Here is a 20,253-nt window from a genome sequence, read left to right as displayed (position 1 = left end):
AAATTGTACACTTCATTATATGTATATAATACCTCAATTAAAAAAGTAACAACAATGACAAAAGTAATAATACAAGGGTGGATGTTTGTGGAGCCTCTCCTATGCCCCATGTGCCCGGCACTGTGCTGCTACTTCCCATGAGTTCTATTTGACTCCTGCCCTGGTGGCTCAGCTGGTAAAGAACCCACCTGCCGTTGCAGGAGACACAGGAGACATTGGTTTGATCCCTGGGTTGGCAAGATTCCCTGGAGGAGAAAATGGCAACCTGCTCCAGTATTTTTGCCTGGAAAGTTCCATGGAGAGAGGAGCCTGGCAGGCTACAGTTCATGGGGTTGCAAAAAGTCGGACACAATTGAGTGTGCACACACACACACATACAAAGCACTCTTCAAGGCAGGTGTTCCCAGCTTCGTTTGCCAGGTGGGGAAACAAAGGCTCATAGAAGGTAATAAACTCATTCAGCAAACTCGTGTTACAAATTCCTTCAACTGTGAACTGGAAAATAGTGGGAGAATTCTGAAGAGTCAAAGATTGTATCCTGAAATCAGTCCCAGGACTGGACCATGGTTGGTCATCTCCAAGCTATGAACGCTATTCCTCCAGTGCCCACTGACATTTGGAAGTTTGGGAAAATGACAGGACTGGGAGAGGCCGGGGTCAGAGGTCACAGCGCAGACACTGCAGTTGGTGGCAGTCAGCAGGGGAAAAGCCACTGCCCGGGGAGAAGGCAGGAGCCCAACAGATGCAACGGTCCTGAGGTGGGAAGGAAGCCCTAGTGTTTGAGGAACAGTAGAAGGCCCTTTCGGTTGAGTGAGGGAAAGAGAGCAGTGATTGAAATCAGAACAGGCAGGCACCAATGGGAGGGAGTTTCTTTTCTATGCTGAATATAATGGGACCTTTTGTACATTTCTGAATAGGGGTGAGGCTCAATCTGAATTTCTGATCCAGGCAGGATGGAGGCAAGGCGGTCAGGAGGAGTCTCCTGCAGAGTCAAGCCTAGAGACAGGGCACCCTCCTAGGCCTGTCATCCAGGCTGCCATCTCCTGAGGAGTTACAAAGTGCGCCTTTGAAATGGAGTGAAAGTGAGTGTTTGTTGCTCAGTCATGCCTGACGTTTTGCGACCCCATGGACTGCAGCACGCCAGGCCTCCCTGTCCATCACCAACACCCGGAGTTTACTCAAACTCATGTCCATTGAGTCGGTGATGCCATCCAACCATCTCATCCTCTGTCATCCCTTTCTCCCAGTTTCAATCTTTCCCAGCATCAGGGTCTTTTCAAATGAGTCAGTTCTTCACATCAGGTGGCTACAGTATTCAAGTTTCAAGAGTTTCAGTGAGCCCAGATGCTTGCATCTTCCCAAACATAGAAAAGTACTAAATTTCTTTTTTTTTTTTTATGGTCAATTTTTTATCAGACTTATTATAATTCACATACTATGTAATTCACACATTTGAAGTTTACAATTCAAAGTTTTTTAGTATATTCACACAAGTCATAATTTTGGAACATTTTCATCACCTCCAAAAAGAAGCCCCAGACTTATCAGCAATCACTCCCCAGTTCTTCCCCAATTTCCCAAACTCTAGGCAACCACTAATCTGTTCCTTAGATTTGCCTATTCTGGACATTTCATGCTAATAGAATCATACAGTGTGATCTTTTGTAACTTATTTTACAAAGCAAATGTGTTTGTCATTACTTTATTTTTTGTTATTGCCAAGTAACCTTCCATTATTTACTCCAGATTGATTTTATTATCTATTTATCAGTTGGATGTTTATGTTGTTCCCACTTTTTGGCTATAAATAATGTTGCAATGGACACTTTGTACAAGATTTTTTCTGAACAAGATTTTATGTGGACATATGTCTTCATTTCTCTTGAGTGTATACCTAGGAGTGGAATTTGTGGATCATGAGGTAACTCCATGTTTGACAATTTGAGGAATTGCTGTTTTTCAGACTGTTTTACATTCTCACCAGCAATATATAATGGTTCCAATTTCTTCACATTTTCCCCACGATTGTTACTCGTCAGTACTTTTGGTCACAGCCGCCCTGTGGGTGAAGCAGCGTCTACTCCCTTGCAGCTGGAGTTGCCTTCTCCATTTGGCCGATGATGCTGGGCAGGCCACGTGCTTACTGGTCAAGTGCATATCTTCTTTGGAGAAACATCTGTTCAAATCCACTACCCATTTTTCCATTGTGCTATGGTCTTCTCACTTGCTCCCAGGCCCGCTGCAGAGCTGCCAGATCCTGCGCCACGGCCGCCTGCAAGGCCCGCCTCGTGGCTCTCCACTCAGGCCCGTGGCCGCCAACCACAGCCTGCCAGGCAGCCCGTCGGGCCTCTGCCGCCTCCCGCAGCTCCTCCTGCAAGGCTTGCAGCTCCCCCTGCAAGGCCTGCAGCTCCCGCGCCAGCAGCCCCACCGCTCCAGCCCCCGGCTCGGGGATCTTAGGCAGAAACGTGGGCGGTGAGGCCTCCAGGGGGCAGGCGTCCAGGACTGTGTCCATCCACTGCCAGAAGACCAACTCCCGGCGCCGCCACTCCAGGGCCGCCTCCAGCCGCATGTTCTCCGTCTCCAGCCGCTGCAGCAGCTGCCGGCCGCCCTCGGGGTCTCTGAGCAGCTCTGTTTCAGTGACAGACAGGTGGCCAAGGCTGCGGTCACTGTGGCAGCCACGGGTGTAAGAGTGGATCTTGCCCAGGAGGGCGCACTGCTCCTGCTGACCGGCCATCAGGTTTCGCCACCGGAGCCACAGCTTCCCCATCAGCCACTGCAGGTGGCGGATGTCCACACAGCCTTCTGCTTCCACACCAGGAGCAGGCAGGCCAGGGCTGGCCAGGGCCTCACACTCGCACACGGGCATCTCATCACCCAGCCGTAAATTTCTTAACTTGAGATATCTGGTTTTCCTTAATTAACAATAATCTTTGATATTCAGACTATCTGTCTCCTTTGTTGCAAACTCCTCTATAACCTGACTCCTTCCCTTCCTCCTCAGAGCATTTTCTCAGGGCTACTTGAGATGCAGCCTCCTGGGCTTGAAGTTCTAAGAATTCCCACTGAAAATACATAAATCTCAACTTTCAGGTTGTGACTGTATTTCTCAGTTGACATCCCTAAAATGCTGTGTATGGGCCTGAGATAGGCCTCTAGACCCCTGCCTAAGGGCCTCACTGGTAAAATGACAGTTTGGAAACAGGACATTGACAAGCAGTGAGTTCAACACAAATTTTTTCCTTTTTCAATTCTCCTTTTATCCTTTTGTTTCCCTTGAGGGAACGGGATTTCCCAAGGTTTACAACAGTGGTCCCCAAAATGGGATGCATCAGCCCCAAAGCCGTGCAAGAGAGTCTCTGGGGACAAGAGATGAAAGTGCAGAAACATGTAATTGTAGTTAGTTCTTATCGCATAGATCTCTAGGTGATTCAATCTATGTGTGTGAGCTCAGTCGTTTAGTTGTGTCTGACTTTTTGTGACCCTGTGGACTGTAGCCCACCAGGCTCCTCTGTTTATGGGATTATCCCAGCAAGAATACTGAAGTGGGCTGCTATTTCCTCCTCCAGGGGATTTTCCCCACCTAGGGATGGAATCTGCATTTCTTGCATCTCCTGCATTGTCAGGCAGGTTCTTTGCCACTGAGCCACCTGGGAATTCTGATTCACTTTATGCGTATGTGCAAAGTACATTAGTAAGACCATTCGTGTACTAAATTTACAAATATGTATGCTGGGAGGTGTTGTTAAAATATTGGGAAATGGAATGGGCAACAAAAATACATTTGGAGTTCATTGACCCACAGAGTAAAAATCCCAAACTCCACGACATGGCTTACAATTGCCTCACCATGGCTTCCTGCTTCCCTCCCTTCCCTATATCCTCTGTGTCACATAAGAGCCTTCACTGTGGGGGTGGGGAGTATGGAGATTGTTGGGAAATTGTTAATAGACTTTCAGACCTCAGCCTTCCCTGAATCATCTCCCTCTCCCCCCTCCCACCCCCGCTACCGTCATGTTCAGGACAGATTCCCAGCCCAGCATCTGAAATACTTCATTGCTCCTATTTATCCCCAGCTTGTCCATCTCCTCTGGTTGTGAGTGCCTTGGGACAGGGGTGGTGATTTACTGGTCTTTGGATCTCAGGGTTGCCAGAATCAGCAAATAAAAATACAGGGTGCCTAATTAATAAATTTTTAGTGTAAGTATGTCTCCTGGGAAGTATTTGGGACACATTTATAATATAAAATTATTAATATTTGTTGTTTGTGTGAAATTCATATTTAATTGGGATTCTATATTTTAACTGGCAATCTTCTTGCACCTCTAGGGCCTGGCTCAGGTGTTGTCATGGTGGAGATATTTGAGAATTACCTTTTGAATGAACATCTGAATGAAGAAATGAAGTGGCAGTTAGAACGATTCTCTCCCTGCACCCTCTAGAACAGAGAGGTGTGAGGACTTATCTTTTATCTGTTTAATAATTTGATTTTTTAAGGGGAACTCTGACTCCATTAATAGCATGTATGCGTGTATTTTCAGCTCTGTCCACTTATTGAGTCTGAAAGCAATAAGAAGGACTCCTTAGCAGCATGAACACACTTAGTACCCATATCTTGGTTTCTGAATGTCATTTCTCTCTAAAAGTTACATGGAGAAATGTCTGGAAATCTCAAGGGCTACCTCGAACCTCTCCCTTTGTCAGAAAAACAAGGGTGAACTTAAAGATTAATTGGGTTGAGTATAAAAGGCATGGGCTTCCCTGGTGGCTCAGTGATAAAGAATCCTACCTGCTATGCAGGAGACTTGGGTTCCATCCCTGAGTGGGGAAGATCCTCTGAAGGAGGAAATGGAAATCCGCTCTAGTATTCTTGCCTGGAGAATTCCATGGACAGAGGAGCCCGGTGTGCTACAGTCCACAGGGTCACAAGAGTCAGACACGACTTAGCAATTAAACCACCACCACCATAACAGGCATAGGACCCACTAGAAGAGGTTTCAATGCATCAATTTTTGGTAATTTGAGCATCAAAAAGTATAATGTCTGTAATGAATATTAACACATTGAAAAACTAATGCATTCATAGTGATGAGAGAGAGATATGTGGATATGGGGGAGAGAGAAGGGAAGAGAGAGAAAGAGTGAGAAAATGAGAGACAGAGAATAAAAATGTAGAAAGATCCTTGTTTCCAGGAGAATGTTAGCTAATAAATATGGAAGGAACAATAGAGTTAGAAAATCACCATTTTGTAACTAGCAATATAATAGCTGATTCAGGTGAATATAATCAAGGCTGACAAAAAATTTGATAAGAGAACAGGATATTCCCATGGACTTTAATTATCCCCCCACAGATTATTTATAATTATCAAGGGGGAAGTGAACGTGACCACAGCAACATTCAATAGCTCTGGCCTAACCATGCAATCAAACGTCACCCACGAGGATCCTGGTATCATGTGTCTTCTAATGTGAATCAATAAGAAGTACCAACAATACTTGTATAATATTCTTGGCTGAAATGATTAACCAGAATCTACATGAGGAAATAGTGAAATCCAGAAAGTGAAAAATTTTAAAGAACAACTGTCTTGAAATCTTTGTAAACATCAGTGTCATAAAAGGCAAAGAATAGGGCTTTCCTGGTGGGCCAGGGGTTAAGAATCCATCTGCCAATGCAGGGGACATGGGTTCAATGCCTTGTCCAGGAAGATCCCACGTGCCACAGGGCAACTAAGCCTGTGCACCACGACTACTGAGCCTGTGCTCTCAAGCTCACAAGTTGCAACTACTGAGCCCATATACCTAGAGCCTGTGCTCTGAAACAAGAGAAATCACTACAGTGAGAAGCGTGTACACCCCAATGAAGAGGAGCCCCTACTCCCTGCAACTAGAGAAAACCAGTGTGCAGCAACAAAGACCTAGTGTAGCCAGCCATATTAAAAAAATGCAAAGAACTACACATATGTACACACCCCACAGATACATTTGGTACATGTAAAACGGGTGAAATCTGAATAATGTTGGTGAATGTGACATGTTAATTCCTTTAAAAAAAGACAAAGAACAGTGAGAGAGTTGTTCTAGGCTAAAAGACACTAAAGGGACACAGCAACAAAAAGTCATGGGTAAACATTGATTGAGTCCTGGATTGATGGAGAGGACATTTGGGGAACAATTGAGAAAATTCAAATGGTGTTGAATTGCTGTTAATTTTCCTACATGTGAATGCTATTGGGTAGTTCAGTAGAAGAATATTCTAAATCCAGGAAACACCTGCTTAAGGATTAGGGTTGAAGTGTGGTGATGTTGGCAACTTAATTTCAAATGGTTCAGAGAGAAAAAATGAATCTAGGTGAAGGGTTTTAAAACATTAAAAATAAAAAAACACCAAAAAAAAAAAAATAACACGAGGGTATTCAGAGGAGAAAAGATTCAGAAATTGGAGAAAGGCTGTGACAAACAGAGAAAGGGCAGAACATTTGTGGACTGCCAAACAGGCTATGGAATGAAGTTGTCCAAGATCCTCCCTCCCCTTTTCATCTCCTTCCAGAACATTCCTCCCACCCAATCCCGGCCAAACCTCCACACTGTAAGATACCCCTGCCTGGAGCAGAAGTGAACAAGTGATATAGAAGCTAAAAGCGTCTGTGACACATTTGGTCCTTCTAATCAGAGCTTAATATTTCGAAGCATCACATTGTCCTTTAATATCTTTATTAAAACACATATGCTACACGTACATGTGCATGTGCACATGCACACACACATGCTCATAGAAATGTACAGCAATCCAAAATACACCTGCAGCCCCCTCTTCCTGCCCCAGGCCGTCTGAAATGACAGAGTGCGCTATCTGAGCAATGACTCCTTTCAAGACAATAATTACAAAACACTTAGCGGTATTTCCAAATGATTATACATTTTATTTAAATATTTATCTTTCTCAAATTTGACTTAAAATCTATAAGTAATTAGTTATCAGCCCAGCTACCAGGCTGATGGGCGGTTTCCTTAATTTCTTATGCAGTCGACAGGTTTTAACTCTGAAATTATTCTAGTCACAACATACTTCAAAGGTCTAAATGAAAAAAAAAGTTAAATGCCTTAATATCTCTGAGATTTGCAAAGATATTTGAGGATTTGCTGAGGGATTCAGTGTAGGGATGAAGAAAGTGTTTTGTTAGCAGGCAGACGAACTTGCATCTCCAATTTGAAAGGAAATGTGAAATCCAAATGCATAAAGATTATTTAGATGAGAGAGCACTGAACAGTCACTGTTATTCCTCTGCACCCGGGGCTCTGAGTCCTTGGTCGTAGAGGTTTGGAGAAAGTATGGGAGGATGCGCTCCCCTCCTGTGCCAAGGGTAACCGTGTTTTCACAAGTAAAACATGCAAACTGGCACACCCTAATTATAAGGCGTCTAAACTAAACTGAGGAGAAGGCAATGGCACCCCACTCCAGTGCTCTTGCCTGGAAAATCCCATGGACAGAGGAGCCTGGTAGGCTACAGTCCATGGGGTCGCTAAGAGTCGGATACGACTGAGCAACTTCACTTTCACTCTTCCCTTTAATGGACTGGAGAAGGAAATGGCAACCCACTCCAGTATTCTTGCTTGGAGGATCCCAGGGATGGCGGAGCCTGGTGGGCTGCCGTCTATGGGGTCGCACAGAGTCGGACTCGACTGAAGCGACTTAGCAGCAGCAGCAGCAGCAGCAGCAAACTAAACTGAAGCTCAAATCCTCTCCTGGACAAACACACACCCTCTGGCTATATTTGGGCCTCAACAGTGTGGCTTTGAGATGCTCTGGTGTCCTGGGCTGGGTCATCCTCCCAGACCTTCCTGTTTGCCTGGTTCCTGGCTTGTCTGCTGCAAGGTTTCTGGGTTTCTGGTGGTCTATCCTCACCCCTACCTCCTCAAGATTTCTCCTGCCACACCTTTGCACTATCTGTCTCCTCTACCTCACAACCCCACAGTTCAGCTCCTCAAAGCACAAAGCTCATGTTAGTTACCAGGAGAGACTAGTTCCAGAAAACCTAGCCTAAGGCCAAGGCATGGGAATTCCTGAATGAAGATTTAACTTGTCAACTGAATTCAACTTGGCTGATGGTCTTTGAAAATTACCTTTTGACCAATATCAAATTGTTCACTGCCATATGTCACTGTCCTATGAAAGCCAAATGCTGAAAATTGGTGCTGGCTAACTGGTAATTTTGGTCAGTCAATGACCAACAATGGTTTCTTTCCTCTGCCTGAGGGTTAAACTCACCTGGAAAAGATGATTTTACCGACTCACATGACTCCTCCAGTGACTCAGTGGAAAGAATCTGCCTGCCAGAGGAGATGCAGGAAACACAGGTTCGATCCCTGGGTCAGGAAGATTCCCTGGAGGAGGAGATGGCAACCCCATTCCTGTATTCTTGCCTGAAAATCCCATGGACAGAGGAGCCTTGTGAGCTACAGTCCATTGGGGTTACAGAGTCAGACACAACCGAGCTTGCATGCAATGCAGTACAAAATAAAAAATTAAAAAAAAATGTGTTTTGCAGGCCAAACAAAATACATCAGCCAAAAAGGGCCATGAGCTACCAATCTGCCACTCCTAAGGATAAGGAGGATGAGGCCCAGGGTGGGAAGTGATTCACCCCAGACTGTCCAGCCTGTGCTGGATACACAGCAATCCCAGGAACCCAGTCTTTGTCCCAGAAACCTGACTTAGTACCTGGCTGCAGGGACTCCATTCTCTCTCCCCAGCAGGCAGGGACCTGGGAGCCTGAGCCTCTTGTGAACAGACACTCCTGATCAGCCCTGCTACATTCTCCGCCGGAAGGACACAGGAGAAGGGGTTTCTGGCTGTCAGCCCACAGCACGCCCATCACAGTTCTAACCGGCTCTGATGAGAAAGTTTTGGTGGGGCTTCCTATGAATCCAGAGTCATCATGAAAGGATTCTTTAGCTCTGGCTCCCATGGGAGCAAGAAGAGGCTTTACAGACCTGAGACTCAGCACCTTTCTGTACCCTATTTGCCCTTAGATTACCTCCCCACACCTCAACCCACCTACAGCGCTTCCTCCATCACCCTGCCAAAAGGACAGGTGGAGATGCCTCTGAGAAATGGACTTTGGTTTCTATTATTTCAGTCAGGAGACTGCATCCTTGGATGTCAGAGGGCAGGAGACAATCGCCTGGTGTGGTTTGGGTTCCAAGAATCAGAGGGGGAGAAGGGGTCCCCTGAATCAGAGCAGAGAAAGATCGAAACCCCATATGCCCCACTCTTGACCTCTTGAGCCACCAGGTAAGCTGTCACCGGGCCGACCCAGGGACATGGAGGCAGGGGTTCTGGTCCCCTGAGCCCTTTTTGTCACCTGGCCCCGTGAGCTCAGTCATGGAAACTGAGAGGCTTGGGCTTGACCTGCAGGTCGAGCACGCTGCAGGGGTGAGCTCTGAACCGCCTCTCTCCCCTCTTCCATGACACGGGCCTGCTGGCATCCACCCCAAAATATCTTCCCCACCCTCAGCCTGCCAACCTCTCCCTCCTGCTTGGTGCGGGTGTGCCTCACTCACTCAGTCATGTCCAATTCTTTGAGACCCCATGGACTGCAGCCCTCCAGGCTCCTCTGTCCATAGGGTTATCCTGGCAAGAATCCTGGAGTGGACCTACTGGGAACTCTCAGCTTGCAGCACATGCTCTCTCTGACCTGGCCTCACCCTTTAATTTCAGTCTTCATGTACCTAGTCACTATTCCTCAGGATGTGTTTTATAATCTGAGTTTTCCTGATTTTGCAGGATGAGTGCTTGATACCTTGGACTGAGATTTCATACCTTGAGACTTCAGCAAAGATCTGACCTCAGAGGTGGGCTTCTTCCTTGCATCAGCTACTCCCTCCTCTGCCTGGAGCAGCCCCCCCACCCCCGCAACCTCCCTACTCTGCTGACTTTTCCCCAATTAACCTAATTGCTCCCTTGCATCCACACCCACCAAACTTGCTCTCCAGAGAGGTTTGGTTTTCACTCATTTACACCGTTACATGAACCAGTGGCACCTGTCCCAGGTATTGACTCTAAATCTGGTCCCCGGATGCAAAATGAACATCAAGTCCCAGGGAGTGGGAGGGAGCTGGTGGTGATGTGGTCGATCACCTTCTAGTTGGGTGGGCCTCAAGCAGGAGTGAGATAAAAAGCTCTAAACTGCTAAGTGAAAGCTTGCTCCTCCTGAGAATCAGCAGGCAGACTGGGAGGCAGGACTCTTCAGTGTTTAGCATCAGCTGTCTGATTTGCAAGGTTGGCAGAGGTATGGCATTTGTTTGTCCATTTAACAGATATTTGTTGAGAACCAACTTTGTGCTGGCTTGGAGAATAAAGCAGAGGACAGGCACACAAAATCCCTGCCTTGTGGAGCTTGTATTCTAGTGGGGAAGACAGCACTTGTGGGCTTCACCTGCCTGGGAAGTCAGGGAGGAATTTGGGCTTTGAGTCTGGGGATTCTAAACCATGGAATATTGAATGAGGATAGGCTCACTGTGGCCATGCTGATCACTGAGCCAAAGGAGACAAAATAAGGGGCAGACAGTCTAGGTCAGAGCTAATGACCCAGGGTCATGGCCAGGCAAGCAAGACAAGGAAACACAAGGAATAACAAGTGTCAGTGAGGATGCAAAGAGAGACCTCATGGTTTGTTGGTGGAAATGCAAATTGGTGAGGCCACTGTGTGAAACAGTATGGAAGTTACACCAAAAATTAAAAATAGAACTGCCTTGTGACCAGCAATTCCATTTCTATGTATTTATCCAGAGGAAAAAACCCTCACCAATTTGAAAAGATAAATGCACTCCTATGTGCATTGTAGCATTATTCACAACAGCCAAGATATGGAAGCCACCTAAATAAGATAAACAAGTTAAAATATGATTCTTTAGAAGGTGATAAGTGTTAAGAAGAAGAAAATAGGAAGGAGGATAAAGTGTTGAGATGGAGTCGAGTTTTAAACCTGATTGCCAAGAAAGGCCTTGCTGAGAAGGTGAATTTTTGAGCAAAGTTCTGAAATAAGCAAGGAAGGCTGTGGAACAGCTATCTGGGGGAAGATCCCAGGAAGATGCCACAGCAAGTGCAGAGGTCCTGTGGAATGTGTGTAGAACAGAGAGGAGGCCATCAGCCAGCACAGAAGAGAGAGAGATGGAGAGCAATGGGTGAGGTCAGGGGCTGGATGGCAAGGATGCCAGACAGGGACTTGGTTTTAACTCTGAGATGGGAGCTATGGGAGGATTCTGAGCGGAGAGAGACTTGGTCTGACTAGTGTGTTAACTGGGTCACTTAGATGCTATGTTGAGGAGAGATGGCAGAAGGGTAAAATGGTTAGGAGGCTACTCCAATGTCCTTTTACACAATTTATGAGGTTCTGATGGCAAATACACTGGGGTGATTTGCATTCCCTCCTCCAGTGGATCACATTTTGTCAGAACTCTGGCAAAAGACTATGTATGACCCATCCATCTTGGGTGTCCCTGCATGGTGTGGCTCATAGCTTCATCGAGTTATGCCAGCCCCTTTGCCATGACAAGGCAGTGATCTGTGAAGGGCTGACAAAGATCTGTATAGTCAAGTCTATCGTCTTCCCAGCGGTCATGTATGGTTGTGAGAGCTGGACCGCAAAGAAGGCAGAGTGCCAAAGAATTGATGCCTTCGAACTGTGGTGCTGGAGAAGACTCCTGAGAGTCCCTTGGACAGCAAGGAGATCAAACTAGACAATCCTAAAGGAAATCACCCCTGAATACTCATTGGAAGGACTGATGCTAAAGCTCCAGTATTTTGGTCATCAGATGTGAATAGCTGACTCATTGGAAAAATCCCTGATGCTGGGAAAGATTAAAGGCAGAAGGAGAAGAGGGCATCAGAGGATGAGATAGCTGGATGGCATCACCGATGCAATGGACATGAACTTAGGCAAACTTTGGGAGATGGTGAGGGAAAGGGAGGCCTGGCGTGCTGCAATCCATGGGGTTGCAAAGAGTCAGACATGACTGGGTGACTGAACAACAACAACAACTACTACTACTACTCCAATGAGCCAAGTGAAAGATGATGGTAACTTGGACCAGCCTGGACAGTGGGGAGGTGGAAGGGCTCAGATTGTTGAGGGTGGGAGGGACGGAGGGAGAGAGGGAGAGAGGAAAGAAATAAAAAAATGCAGGAAGGAGGAAGGGAGGAGGGAAGGAGGATGAAAGGAAGGAAAGAAATGTTAACTGTTGTTATTATTCATCAGTATGCTGTTATTTATTGGAGTACTGTAGCACCTTGACTTACAGCCTACTTATGTCAGTTAGCTACTGTGATAATAATGCTACACAACAAACTACTCTGAAATTCAGTGGCTAAAACAACAATCATTTACTCTTACTCTTGCTCTTGCTGCTGAGATTTTGTGGATGTAGGATGGATTCGACAGAGTGGCTCTAGGAAGCCCTTGGCTCCAGATTCTTGGACTTGTTATTCTCATACAGCTGCAGAAGCAGGGTAAATTCAGATGAGGACAAAGCCCAATTGTACAAGCATATTTCAAGTTTTTGCATGCATCATGCTCACTGATGTCTCTTTGTAGAAGCAAGTCACATGGCCAAGCCCAAATTCCAGGAGCAGAGAAATCAACCATCTAGTGGGAGCAAAACAAAATGAAGGGTATGAATGTAGGGAAGGTGAAGAATTAGGGCCAATTATTCAGTCATATCACTCTTCATTGCCTCCTACTTTTCTATGAAGAATCATTTGGGATCATCAAGGGATAGGAAAGTGCCTAATGGGACCCGAGTCTCTTTTCCACTCTAGTTTCTTCTATCGCTTTCTTCTGCTCAGTTGTGCTTTTTCAGGGCTGTGACTTTGTGTTCCTTTGAAGAAGCATCAGTCAGCCTTCTTTGCTTGCAGGCCACAAAAACCTCTGGTAGACTTCATAAAAAAGGGAATTGGATGAAGGGCTATTAGGCAGCTCACAAAACTGGCAGGTGGCTAGAGAACGAGGCTGGAAACAGAACAGATTATAGGATAGCTTTGGGGATCCAGGCACTGATGGTGGGGTGGGGAGGGCACTCCAATGGGCCTTTCCATCACCATGTCTTTGTTCTCAGAATTCAAAGTCTTGGCAGAGAGGGTCCCATTGGCCTAATTCCCACCTCTTGGTTTGGGTAGGGCAGGGCATCACAGCTTATTTCTTGCCAAGATTACCCACAATAAGGAAGAGTAGTTTCCCAAAAGGAAGTCAGGAAGCAATAGGAGGGATAACCAAAAAAAAAAAAAAAAAGTCAGCATCCTCTATGTCAGGCTTCTAGGGCAATGGATGTAACAGAAAGAAGCTTGGAGTGCAGACAAGAAGCCAGATTCTAGCCCCCTGCTCTGCTACCAACTTGCTTAGAATATCGAATTCAAGGTGGATTTCTTCTCCTTTAACAAACACTTGAGTGGCACTTATGATGTTCCAGGCCCTGTTGTAAGAACTTGACAAACATTAACTCAGCAATCCCTGATCTCAAGGAGTCGTTAGCGAGGGCGACGACGTACCTGACCTCACAGCTTAGTTGTAAGGATTAAATGAACAGCATGTGTGAAACATCCAGGAGAACTCTGGCATGCAGAAAATACTCAATACATATGTTAACCTTCTCCCAGCCAACTCTCAATTCCCTCCTGACAGAGGACTCCATGAGAGAGGGGGATGCTTGAGGTTTCAGAGGCTGTCCTAAGTCTCTAACATTGACATCAGGGACACCTCTACCTCCAGAAGCACAGCCAGCCTGCCCACTAGAGCCCAAGGAGAGGTATGGTGTTTGGTAAGTCGTGTTTGGTCATCTTGAGAGTGGAAAGATATGAAGCCTCAGGACATCTTGTCACCACCATCTTCAGTATTTCTGATGCCAGGGAAGCTCTGGATCTCATTTTCTAGGCTGTATGCCCTCCAGTGTGATGGTGGAAAAGTTCTCCATCTGTGAGGTCCAGGGTGGCAGCCAGTAGTCCCTATGGGGCTACTGAGCACCTGACAAATGGCTAGTTTTACTGAGAAGCTAAGCTTATCTTTAATTTTTAATCATTTAAATTTAAATAGCTGTTTGTGGCCAGTGACTATCAAATAGATAGTGCAGCTAGAGTTTTATTTTGTTTTTTTAATGAATTTATTTGGCTGCGTTGGGTCTTTGTTGCAGCATGTGGACTCTCTAGTTGTGGTGCTTGGGCTCAGTAGTTGCAGTGCATGAGCCCAGCTTCCCTGAGGCATGTGGGATCTTAGTTCCCCAACCAGGGATCGAACCCCTGTCCCCTGCACTGCAAGTGGATTTTTAACCCCTGGACCACCAGGGCAGTCCCACTGCTAGAGTTTTCGATGGAACCACCTAAGAGATGCTGACACCTGGAGTGAGAGTGGCGGGATGGAGCCTTTGGAGAAGGACAGAGCAGCTCACTTTCCATCCTAGGAGGCAGCCCCCCAAAGGCCCCACCCTGACCATCCCTGAGCCCTGGCTCCTGCTCCACCCCTCCCACCCTGTTCTCCTTACTCCCCAGCAATAACCCCTGGCAGCCGACAGACGCCTTGGGTAGGAGTCATCCTGCTTCAATCCTACACTCAGGCTTCTCACAGTAAACAGACCCAAAGGTTAATGGAGGTGAGATAAACGGGAAACACTCGGAGAAAAATTAATTAATCTGGGGTTTCTGATCCCTTAGTGTGACTCATCCCTCCAGAGATACCTGTCTACTGGCTGGTTTCGTAGGTTGCATTTTATTAATACAAAAGAACAACAATTCTGTGTACACAAATACTAATACCTAGAACCACTGAATGTCAAAGCTGGAGGGAACCTTTAAGAGCAGCTGAGTCGGCATCCTTATTTTGTGGATGGGGTGACCGAGGTTTAGCTGGGATGGGCAACCTGAAAAGCTGACTCCAGTCCTATAGGAGGAGGTGTGGAAAAGGAGGCCATTTCCTTTCTGCGATTGAGCTGATGGAGCTAGAGGGAGAGCCCACAGGATCCCAAGAGACTGAGCCAGAGAAGTGTGTCCAAAGGGCATCCTCTGAGCAACGTATGGGAAGCAGAGGTGGGAGGCTCAGGGAATCAGAGGGCTGGGAATGCTGAGGTCAGCCAGAGATATGGACCCACATTCTGGACAAATAGCAGAGCATCTCAAGGGCTGTCCTGGTCTGTTCTGGCTGCCATAACAAGAATATCATGGACTGAATGCTTGAGCAATGAACAACTGTTTATTTCTCATAGTTCCAGAGACTGGGAAGTCCATGATCAGGCACCAGCAGATTTGATGTCTGGTGAGAACCCACATCCTTATTCCTGCTGTGTCCTCACATGGAAGAAGGGATGAGAGAGCTCTGCAAAGTCGCTTTTATCAAGCACTAGTCCCACACCTGTGGGCTCCATGTTCACGACCTAATTATCCCAAAATAATTATATCCCTAATTATACCAATACCATTGCATTGGGGAATTGGATTTCTACAGATGAATTTTGTGGGACACACATCACTGTTGTTGTTCAGTCACTAAGTTGTGTCTGACTCTGCGAAGCCATGGGCTGCAAAATGTCAGGCTCCTCTGTCCTTCACAAGCTCCCAGAGTTTGCTCAAACTCATGTCCATTGAGTTGGTGATGCCATCCAACCATCTCATCCTCTGTCTTGCCCTTCACCTTCTGCTCTCAATCTTTCCCAGCATTAGGATCCTATACTTTGGTCACCTGATATGAAGAGCCGACTCACCGGAAAAGACTCTGATGCTGGGAAAGATGAAGGCAGGAGGAGAAGGGAAAGACAGAGGGCGAGATGGTTGGATGGCATCACTGACTCAATGGACATGAGTTTGAGCAAGCTCTAGGAGATGGTGAAGGACAGGGGAGACTGGCATGCTGCAGTCTGTGGGGTCGCAAAGAGTCAGGCACAACTGAGCTAATGAACAACAAATTTACAGGAAATAGGCTTAGGAAGACCAAGCAGCTGATTCCAGGATGCACAGCAAGTGGGGGCTCAGAGTTGAAATTTGAGCTCGGGTGTGTGTGACTTCATAGCCCATGCCCTTGTGCACCTTGGGAGTGTAGCAGGACAGGCTCACTAGCTCCATTTGACAGACTAGAAAATGGAAAGGTTGTGTGACGGTCTGGGGACATAGTGCTGGGGAATGACATAGATGTGGGAACCCAGGACTCCTCCATTTGAGTTCTGTGCTTCCTCCAGAGCCCCTATTTCTGCTTTCTCATATGTACTGGTCTGGAGTGTTTTTTGAACTGGGTGACTTCACAATTTGTTTTATTTGGCAGGTGAGGAGGGGTGTGTCCTGCTGTGGTCTCCGTAGCTGCCTGGACAGTGAGTATTGATTTGAGGAGTCAGAAGTGTGGTCTCAATTTCTGAAAGCAAATGACTTCTTGAGCGGCGTCCCCGGCTAAATTATGATGCCTTGTCCTTTCGGCCGGCTGGCTGTGTGTGAAGGGAGGTGGGGCTCCCAGTAGACGGCAAGGAAAGGTTAGGAGCCCATGCAGCATCCTGGATGCTCACTGGGGCTTGCCCCACACAAACCAACGTCTCAGCAAAGAGCACTCCTGCCTGATTAATAGGTACACACTTCACACTCAGCCTTGATGGGGGCTGGGCCCAAGCGGCTGTTAATCATCTCACCTCACGCCTACACAGGAGCTTGAGTTCCGGAGGGGTGGCTGCGGGGGGGGCGGCTGCCATGGCTCAAACCCTTGGAGATGCCAAACCACCAGGCTCCAGTCCACGCTGTTGCTCCCCCGTGGCACTGTGAGGACTCGGAGGGCCTGACCCAATGGCGTGTCCCCTGCCTCCCTCACTGTATGGTCACTAAGTACTTCCCCACCTCTCCTGAGAGAGAGCTCAGGGACGACCCCTGGGTGGTGTCCTCTGCCCTTGGGGTTGGGTGAGAAGTAGCAAGAAGCTAAACATGCCTGCGGTCAGGGGAGGTGGGCATTCCACTGAGGCCAGAAGACTTCACTCCCTTTTCCAAAGGAATAAAAAGAGATAACCTTGTCTTTTGTTTGTTTTCATGTTGTTTTGCCTTACTGTGGTAAGATACATACATAAAAAAATTTACTGGTTCAAGTGGGAGAGGACATGTGTATACCTATGGCTGATCCATATTGATGTATGGCAGAAGCCAGCACAATATTGTAATTATCCTTCAATTAAAAATAAATAAATTAAGAAAAAAGTTTATTGGTGCAAGAGGGAGAGGACATATGTATACCCATGACTGATTCATGTTGATGTATGGCAGAAAACAAAACAATATTGCAAAGCAATTATCCTCCAGTTAAAAATAAATTTAAAAAATTAAAAAAACAAACAAAGAAAATTTACCATTAGTGACATATAGCAGCACATTCACAGCATTGTGCAGTCATGACCAGTAGTTCCAGGATATTTTCATCATCCCCAAAAGGAAATATCATACACAGTATGCTGTTGCTATCCATTTCCTCCTCCCCCAAACCCTGGCAACCACCAATCTGCTTTCTGTCTCTGGATTTGCCTATTCTAGATATTTCCTACAAACAGAATCACAATATATGTGAGCTTTTGTGTCTGGTTTCTTTGACTTAGCTTAATGTTTTCAGGGGGCTCCCCTAGTGGCTCAGCTGGTAAAGAATCTGCCTGCAATGTGGGAGACTTGGGTTGGGAAGATTCCCTGGAGAAGGGAAAGGCTACCGACTCAAGTATTCTAGCCTGGAGAATTCTGTATACTGTATAGTCCATGGGGTTGCAAAGAGTCAGACACGACTGAGTGACTTTCACTTTCACTTTCAATATTTTCAAGGTTCTTACAGGTAGCATGTGTCAGTACTTTATTTCTTTTTTATGACTGAATATTATTCCATCATGTAGAAAAAGTAAATTTTATTTATCCATTCAGCTGTTGATGGACATTGGGTTATTTCTACCTATGGACGTTATGAATAATGCTGCTGTGAACAACTCACGTATGAGTTTTTATTAGAACTTCAGTTTTCAAGAAAAGAGACAACATTGTTTTACATGTTTGAGACAAATGCATTCAGTCTTCTGCTATTCCAATATAGTGGCCACTAGCCACATATGGGTATTTAAATTTAAATTAATTAAAATAAGGGTTTCCAGATGGCTCAGTGGGTAAAGAATCCACCTCCAATGCAGGAGACACAGGAGATGTGGGTTTGATCCCTGGGTAGAGAAGATCCCCTGGAGGAAGAAATGGCAACCCACATCAGTATTCTGATAATTAAAATAAAAACTTCATGTCCCCAGTTGCAATGATTATATTCCAAGTGCTTAATAACCACATGTGGCTAGCAGCTACCATATTGAATGGCAGTGCAGATATAGAACATTTCCATCATCCAAGAAAGTTTGGTTGGTAAACTCTTATCTAAAATGTACTACTAATGGAAATCCTGCCAGTCCTTCAACAGGTGTTTCAACTCCAGTTTCAATAATTCGAACCTCCCTAATCTCTCCCTTTCCTTGGGTTACCTTCTGAGAGCAAGGCTATTTCCCTGACATTGTCCTTTCTGGAGGAGGGAGGGATATTTTTTCTACTTGCCTTTTTTTCTCTCTTCTTTCCAAGACAGTAGAAGCTGGAGATCTTGTTTTGTCCCCTAACTTGTATACACTGATGGACACATTCCAGCACTCAGCATTGTAGCCACTTCGCACCTACAACCTGGCCCTTTAGCAGCAAACCTCTCAACCCTGATAGGCCTTGGCATTGCCAATGTAACCCAACGTGGGCAGACATCCTAGTCTGGGGAAGTTAATGCTGTCACATCAGACTCAATTGTTATAAGGTCTTGTTTTTGCCCCTTCCTGCATTGGCCCATCCAAGTCAAACCATCTCCAATAGAGCATTCCGTATACACGTTGATGTCAGCTGCAGTTACCAAGCAGGGTCCCTGGTGTCCCTCTACTCTCCTGGCAGCCCTCGTGGATACCTACCCATTGCTTTCTCAGATCCACAGAGGAGCCCTCTGTCAACAGTGGCCTCTAGAAGAATGTCACTGTCCAGTGAGGACAAGGAAGGCTGGGGGTGGGCTCCCGGGTCTTAGCCTCTATACCTGATGCTGACCTTCATGCTGGGAAACAGTGAAGGCAAAAGGAAAAGGGGGAAGCAGAGGATGAGATGGTTAGGTAGCATCACTGACTCAACAGACATAAGTTTGAGCAAACTCCGGTAGATAATGAAGGACGGGGGAAACTGACATCCTGCAGTCCATGGGGTTGCAAAGAGTTGGACACAACTTAGTGACTGAACAACAACAACTTGATACTCAGTGCCAGAATGGCTAGGGTTCAGTTTGTGCTGTGGACCATGAAACTCTTGAAACAACCAAGGGTCACACCTGAGAAGACAGTGTCTAAAAGTTAATTAAGGATGCTCATGTGTTGCAGACCAAGAGCTGAGAATAAGGAGGAGCTAGCTGGTCTATGGGCTCTTTGGCCAATCCTGCCTGGGCAGAAGGCGGCCACTCTGATGAGCTCACTTGATTGAGCCAGTAAGGCATAAACTAGCAGGTCATCTAGTCCAGTTCCCCTATTTGATAGATGAAGAGACTGAGCCCCAGGAAGCCTTGAGCAGCTCCACTGCTGCCTAGTGGTGCAATCACGTCACACCTTGGAGTTGCTGCTGTCACAAGCGGTCCCCATCAGTATTACAGGCTGAGGTCCACAAGGCTACCCCCACTCTCCCTGCCCTGAAAAGCCATGGGTATCAGGCTCAGCCAGCCTCCAGAAAGTGGTTGCAAGAGACTCATGTTACCAGCACAGCCGGCAGGGACCAAGAAGGTCATCATAAGGAAAGATACTAATAGAAGCCAGAACATGGCTCAAGACTCGTTTATACACCTGGCTAACATGACAGGGACCCAAGGTGGGCTTTTGCCATGTGGCGAAGGAGTAGGGGATAGGTCCAGGGGTTAGTTTTTGGGTACCAGCAGGTAAAATGGCCATTACTATGTTAAGAGGATTCTCTACTTCCCACTAACAGAACTACTGGAGGAATGAGAGCGAGCAGAGTAAGAGGGAATGGGGTTAGGTCCCCGACAGCCAGGCTCAGCGGCACCTTCCCACCTGGACCCAGGCAGCAGTCCTGCCTCCCAAATGTGGATGCCCAGTGGGTACTGACCCCAGGATCCTCGTCCTCCCGAGGTGACCAGTTTGCAGCAGAACCAGGCAGATAATCAGGGGACACATGACGGGCATGTGTCCAGGCCGTGGGCTACCATT

At 46.5% G+C, this 20,253-nt stretch overlaps 1 pseudogene across 1 annotated transcript; it reads right to left on the bottom strand.

The window, feature by feature from the left end:
• Positions 1-1,574: 1,574 nt before the first annotated feature.
• Positions 1,575-16,713, bottom strand: LOC145540466 (tubulin epsilon and delta complex protein 1 pseudogene; annotated as a pseudogene). Its single transcript, XR_014078352.1, has 3 exons — positions 16,654-16,713; positions 4,371-4,435; positions 1,575-2,912 (listed from the first exon to the last, which is right to left on the bottom strand). The product of XR_014078352.1 is annotated as a tubulin epsilon and delta complex protein 1 pseudogene (transcript).
• Positions 16,714-20,253: the final 3,540 nt, after the last annotated feature.

Source organism: Giraffa tippelskirchi, chromosome 3, assembly GCF_054371585.1.
Source record: "Giraffa tippelskirchi isolate mGirTip1 chromosome 3, T2T-mGirTip1v1.2.pri, whole genome shotgun sequence".
Taxonomy (NCBI): Eukaryota; Metazoa; Chordata; class Mammalia; order Artiodactyla; family Giraffidae; genus Giraffa; species Giraffa tippelskirchi.
Note: the sequence above shows the minus strand (reverse complement) of the source record. Positions and strands in the feature narration are given on the sequence as shown.